Genomic DNA, 5,446 nt, shown 5'->3' with positions numbered 1-5,446 from the left:
GCCTTACAAATGTAGATTGTGGGAAAGCCTTTAAATAGTGTTTATATCTTACTGAACAGAGAAAACATGCTTGAGACAAACAGTATAAATGTAAAAAAAAGAAAAGAAACCTTGCAAAGCCTTTCTTCAGCATTCACATCTTAACACGCTATAATTCATAATGTTGAGAAACCTTTTAGCTGGATTGACAGCCTTACTCAATATCAGAGAATGCATAGTGGAGAGAAATGGCTATGCTTGTAATAAGGGAACTTTGTTCAAAATACTTGGCTATGCTTGTAATAAGGGAACTTTGTTCAAAATACTTCAGAAAGTTTAAGTTGGAAAGTGACTTTAAAGAATTTTTTTTTAACCAGAATGTTTATTGTGTTTCTAATCATTGAAATCATTAAGATGAACTGGATGCTGCAACAGCTGCCCTCTTGTGTTTAGGTGTTCCTTCATGGAATCCATTCCTCAATCTGCAGTATGCAATTTTTAGGTGCCTCATTCTACCAGTCGCAGCGGTATTTCATCTTTTAGCCTTGGCCTTCCACTTATACTTTCTATTCCGTTTGGCAGGGTAGCCACATTTGCCACAGGTAGACTTCTAAAGGTGGTAGGCTTTGGAGCCACAGTGGTGGCATAATGTGTGTGTCTTATTGTGATGCTTTCTGAATGATGTTCCCTTTGTCATCTCATTTCTATGGCCAAGACCAAAGAGTGAAGGTATTTTTAAAAAGTGCAAAAGTGGTCAAAAATCAAACCTAAAATATTGGACAATCCATAGGTGAAAGTAGTGAGTCAATTACACTTTTGAGATAGTATTCTAAAAGAGAATACTTACAAAAATTAATCCAAAGTTTAGTGAATTTTAGATAACTTTACTGTTTAGTATGCTTCAAAGTATTGAGGACACGGATGTCAGGACAGGTGTATCTATTTAGAGAATATCTTATTTTTGGCAGTATTTGAGATTTTCAAAAAAGTATTGTAATTCAACTATCAAATCACTTCTTGCTATGCCTTTATTTTTGCATGTATGTGAATTATGGGGTTGATTGTTGCTGCCTCCTTTGAAGCAAATCTGAGAGCCCTTGTGTATTAGCTGGGATTCACTCATATCTACTTTTCAAGGATGGCTGAAGACAATGTAATGTACAATGTATGAAGAAAATCTAAATGAAGATGCTGATTGTGGTTGACTTAGAACATTGATATAAGTCACCATGAAGTGGATGTTCAGGGCATCATTATTTGCATTAGTGTAAGACAGAGAAACATTGTGAATTTTAACTAGTTTTACCAAGTACTTTTTAAGGGAAAAAGGGTGACAGTTCATAAAACTCTGGCTGTATCTTCATAGTAGCCATAGATAGAAGTCATGAATACTATTTGATTTGTTTGAAATAAGTCTTCACAAATATCTCAACAGTATAGATGATTCATCCCTAAGTGCATAAAATTATTGTATGTCTTTGTTCACTAAATAACTTGCCTCGGTCTTGAAAACCAGAGAATACACTGCTCTCTCAGAGAATACACTTCTAAATGATCTCACAGATCATTATATTAGAACAGTATTGCTTCTTGAATACTTGTAATAGTAATATGATTTTGCAAATGGTCACACTGTGGGAATTACCATCCTTTATTTAGATTATATGTGAACTTAATATTTACATTTATAAAGCTGATTGATTTTTAATTTGTCAACACTGATGTATAATGAATGATTAGTTATCTTCCACTAATGTTAACCTGTCCAATTTTATTCAAGATTGTAGGTAATATGCTATTTGGAAACAGTGAAATGTTATCTGTAGTTATTTTTTTTTCCCAGTGGCTTTAAGTTTCAAATAATGTGGGACCATCTGCCCTATAACTTATATGTTTTTTCCTCCTTACTGTAACTACAGGAATATTGTGATGGTTACAGTAAAGATATTACAAGAGTATTGTTGAGAGTTTAGCTAAACTACTCCATGATATTGTTGCCTTGGCATTCATTTTGTGTAGCTAAGGAGGCTTGAACTGACATTAGCCCCACTGCTAGCACATAGACTAGACATCAGCTCACAGAGTCAAAAGTAAGTATAAGTTCCTTATATGACTTCTCTAGCAGTCCCTGTGGGTAAGTCTCCCTTGCCTCTCAGGGTTTCACCTTGTATGCCACTTAAGTAATATCTCTGCAGGCTTTACCAAAACTTTCTTCATTATGGTTTGAATTAACCCATCTGAATTTAGTTAACTCGTGAACTCCAAGGGACTCCTCCCAATGATCCTAATAAAAGCATGTACCCTGGGTCATGCCACTCTGCCTGCATCCTGCCTTGGCCTCCCCATGTAGCCCCGTGAAGCATGCTGTGTGTTTTTTCAGGGCCTGTGAGTTATAAACTTGTCTATTTCAATTTCTCTTGGGGTCTTTTGTCTAACTGCTGCTCATGATTCAGTATCAGGGTGCTCTGTTTAACAAATGCTCATCTAACAGTCATAATGAAAAAAATTAGGAGCTATCCTTTTCGAATTCTGAATCACTATAACATTTTACCCTATATTTTTCTTTGAACTTTTTCTGAGCTTCAATGACAGATTTTCATTGCTTTGCTGTACACTGACTGCAATACGTGAATGTATTAAGCTAACTATACAACTTAGGAGGAAGGAGTGAGTGTATATTTTTGTATATATATCTTCAGAAGGAAAAGTAGTTGCTTCAAATTGGTAATTTCAAAGTACTTTATTTTTTATGCCATTGTAAATGGGACTGTTTAATTTCTCTTTCTGATCATTATTGGTGTATAAAAACGCAACTAACTTCTGAACATTAATTTTGTATACAGCTACTTGACCAAAATCAGTTGTAAGTTCTAATAGTTCTTTTGTTGAATTTCCGGAGTTCTCTCTACATAGTATGTCATCTGCAAATAATGACAGTTTTAATTCTTTTCCAATTTGGATGCCTTTTAAATACCTATGAATAAATTTAACCAAGGAGGTAAACTCAGAAATTTATAAAGACATTGTAGATAGAAAATGAAGAAGACAAATAAATGTAAGAATATACTGTGTTCATGAATGAGAAGAATTAATGTCATTAAAATGTTCATACTATCCAAAGCTATCTATAGACTCAGTGCAATTCATATCAAAGTGCCAATGGTATTTTTCTTAGAACTAGAACAAATAATCCAAAGATATATATGTAACCAGAAAAGACCCTGAATAGCCACAGCATTCTTGAGAAAGAAGAACAAAGTTGGAGGTATCATGTTACTTTATACTACAAGGCTATAGTAATCGAAACAGCATGGTACTGGTGTAAAAACAGACACATCAATCAATGGAACAGAATAGAGTCCAGAAATAAACCCGTGCCCATATGGTCATTTAACCTATAATAAAGGAGGCAACAGTATGCAGTGGCATAGAGACAGTCTATTTAATAAATGCTGTTGGGAAAACTGGACAGATACATGCAAAAAAGAAACAACCACCTTTTTACACCATATACAAGAATAAACTCAAAATGGATAAAAGACATTCAAACCCATCTACTATATATATAGAAAAAGAAAAAGAAATTCTAGAGACGAAGCACTTATTAGAAGAAATTAAGAATGAAATAGCTAGCTTAGGAAATAGTGCAAACCAGATGTAGGAAATAACTAGTGATATTTCAAGGACAAATCTGGAAATGATGCAGATAGAAGTGAGGCTTGAGAATGAAAAAAAAAATACTAGATCTGACACCATCAGAAAAGGAACAATGTAAGAATAATAGACATACCAGAACGAAGAGGGGGAAGGGAACAGAGCCTATTCAAACAAATAGTTGACGAGAACTTCCTAAATCTATAGAAAGAACTGAGTCCTTGAGTCCAAGAGGCAAACAGAACACCTAATTATTTCAATCCAAAAAAGTCTTCTCCAAGACGCACTAAAACTATGAACATAAAAATATTACATAATGGTTAGAGTCGGTAAAACATTTTTAAAAGACAATAGATACAGCACCTCAAACTCACTAGATAATTTGAGAGCAAAAACAAGGGGAGGGATTAAAGGTCTGAATCTGCAAAGGAGAATGGAGATAAGACATGCAGATAATAAAGGCCTACTGTGTTTATGAAACTTTTTAAAATAAATTTGGTGGTAACCACACACCGAAAATCCAGAACTGAGACAATGTAAATCAAAACGGAACAGGAAAAATTTGTAAGATACTGTCAAATTGAAATAACAGAACCACAGGACAAAGAAACAATTGACATTTCAAGCTACCAGAAAACAAATGATAAAATGGCTGTAGGAAAACCTTGTATTTTAATAATCATTCTTAATGTAAATGGACTGAACTCACCAGTAAGAAAGCACAGAGTAGAAGATTGAATCAAAAAACCCAACCATATGCTGCCTTCAAGACACAGCTCAGCTGCAAGGACAAGTATAGACTCAAAGGGGTGAAAGAAAAATACTCTAAGCAAATGCCATCCAAAGAAAAGTGGGTATAGCCATACTTGTATTTGATGAAACAGACTTCAAGGTTAAAAAAACGTAATGAGAGACAAAGATGGGACACTTCATAATGATAAAGGGGACCATATATCAAGAAAACAGAATAATATATATGCTCCCAATCAAGGAGACCAAAATATATAAAGCAATTAACAGAAGTAAAGGGGGAAACAAAAAAACATGAATATACTAGGAGATCAAAATACCCCTATGGATAGATCATCCAAATAAAGTTAGTAAAGAAATAACCTTAAATGACACATTTGACCAACTGGACATAATTGACATTTACAGAGCCTTTCATTCTAAATCACATTATGCATTCTCTAGTGCACATGGAACATTCTCAAGGATAGACCATATGTTGAGACACAAAAGAAGCCTCAACAAATTTAAGAATTAAAACCATACCAAGCATATTCTCTGATCGTAATGCTTTGAAGTTGAAGAATAACTAAAAAGAAACAAAAAATCATACATGGAGGTTAAAAAATGTGCTATTGAAAAATGTCTTGTTCAGAAGTCTGTCTTGGAGTCTGGGAAAACGTATGAAAATGCGACATGTTAAAACTGGAATAGAGCAAAGGTGATAATTTCCTACAGGAATGTTCATATCGTTACAGGTCTAGCTCAATAAACAAGCAAAATTCATAATTTACAGTCTAATGTTTCATTTTTTAAAAACAGAAAAGTATAAATGAAGCCCAAAGTCAGCAGAACGAAGGAAATAATCAAAATTAGAGCCGAATTGAATGGAACTGAGAACAAAAAGATAATAGGAAAAATTAATGCAACAAAGAGATGGTTCATTGAAAAGAATAAAATTGGCAAACCCCTGGGTAGATTCAGTAAGGAAAAAAGAGGACACAATCAGAGGTGAAAGAGAAGTTCAGACAGATACCGCCGAAATACAAAATATTATACAAGAATACTATGAACAATTATATGC

At 34.0% G+C, this 5,446-nt stretch overlaps 1 pseudogene; it reads right to left on the bottom strand.

Annotated features, from left to right (window-relative positions):
• Positions 1-388: 388 nt before the first annotated feature.
• Positions 389-676, bottom strand: LOC102889071 (annotated as a pseudogene).
• Between the last annotated feature and the right edge of the window lie 4,770 nt (positions 677-5,446).

This window comes from Pteropus alecto, unplaced genomic scaffold (genome assembly GCF_000325575.1).
Source record: "Pteropus alecto unplaced genomic scaffold, ASM32557v1 scaffold314, whole genome shotgun sequence".
Taxonomy (NCBI): domain Eukaryota; kingdom Metazoa; phylum Chordata; class Mammalia; order Chiroptera; family Pteropodidae; genus Pteropus; species Pteropus alecto.
This window is presented reverse-complemented; position numbering and strand designations above follow the sequence as displayed.